The following is a 1578-nucleotide window of genomic DNA, read 5'->3' on the forward strand; positions in this document are numbered from 1 at the left end:
GGGTTTCTGTCTTCACAGCCAGAGCTGTGTGCCTGTGATGACCTTATTACGGATATTAGCTCTAAATGATACAGTGTGCAGAGCCAAACGTGCATTGTCTGAAGCCAGCACTTTAGAGCCTGAGCTTGTGGATCACATGGACTACTCGCCCATTTCCTGATCTCATTATTTGGAACTCTGGCTATGTATAATATCATTAATCTTTAGACAAGTATACACAGTTGTGGTCAGAAGTTTATATGCACTCATCATCGGCTTGAATGGTCGATGGCCAATTAGGGTTTTTAATGATTTCTTTGAACTGTTCATTTTCCAGAGTGGAAGAATTATACAGCATGCATTATTAATGATTTAAAAAACAAGAACTGAGTGCACAAATTAAGAATTTATTTTGGATTTTGTTTAATCCACATGGGACCAAAAATACCCCACTAATATTTGGTTGCACCTTGACCAGATTCTTGGTAGGCATCAACACGTTCCTGGCATAATTCTGGATGGAAGTTTGACCACTCTTCTCGCCAGTGGCTGAAACAGAATTTATTTAAATAGGCGGGTTTCCCCAGCATGGACTTTTCAGTATAATCTACAGATCTTCAGTAGGGCCATTCCAGAAGCTTAATCCATTCCAAAACCAGTTTTTATCCAGGTTTGGGATCATTGTCCTGCTGAAACACACAGTCAGCATCTAGCTGTTGATTTGAGGTGAAGATGAGGAAATTGGACGTAGTCCTCCTCCTCCATTATTCCATCCAGTCTGTGAATGTACCAGTACCACTGTGGCTGTACTGGATGATGCTACACCACCATGTTTGGCACAGTCCACTAGTCACGATTACGTCGTCTATCAAAATCGTCGACGACAAATTTAATAGTTGACGCGTCGTTTAAAGCCTTGTAAGATCCTGAAAGACGCAGGAATAAGTAGTAGGATTTAAGAGTGTAATGACGGACTGAAACAGAAGATGGCAGCACTGCATGTACAAAGGTGCCAGCTGCTGTTAAACCCTGAAGAAGAAGAAGCAACTCCGGTATCGTAGCTGTGTCCAAATTCAGGCCGTATCCTTCGGAGGCCGCATTTGAAGGCCGATTACGTTACAGCGACGTGACGAAGGCTTTCCAAATTCAAAGACTTCTGCAAATTCAGCCGACAAATGCGTCCTACTTTTCCCCAGATTTGAAGGATGGGTTGGGTGTATCCTTTGTGGCCCAGCCGATCCCAGAATCATAGCACGGCTCAGCTAATTCCAGTTTCCAACAATGGCGGCAGCTATATTACTGTTATTATTCTTTCTGGGTGACAAAATAAACCTTTAACATATTTTCAGGCGAGAATGTAGCTGTGTAAACTTCAAATATCTGCTCGGTTTATCAAGACATCACAATTTTGCAAAAGTGCGCTGACGTTTTCGGAGACGTCTGTTACCCACTAGCTCGATAGCTAGCCGGGGTTCAAGGCTCACTAGAGCCGGCGAGAACTGCGGACTCCCGGAAAATCATTTTCAAACTCCCCGCGGACTTTCGCTACTCAGGTTAAACATGATTTATAAGTCACTTAGATATAAGTCACTTAAAAAT

The 1578-nt window shown here is 42.8% G+C and overlaps 1 protein-coding gene across 1 annotated transcript in view; it reads right to left on the reverse strand.

Annotated features, from left to right (window-relative positions):
• Positions 1 to 1578, reverse strand: part of LOC102199403 (partitioning defective 3 homolog B-like) — a 213201-nt gene that overhangs the window by 177245 nt on the left and 34378 nt on the right. The window lies entirely within an intron of this gene.

The sequence above is a fragment of the Pundamilia nyererei genome, unplaced genomic scaffold (genome assembly GCF_000239375.1).
Source record: "Pundamilia nyererei isolate P.nyererei 1_Seehausen unplaced genomic scaffold, PunNye1.0 scaffold00135, whole genome shotgun sequence".
Lineage (NCBI taxonomy): Eukaryota > Metazoa > Chordata > Actinopteri > Cichliformes > Cichlidae > Pundamilia > Pundamilia nyererei.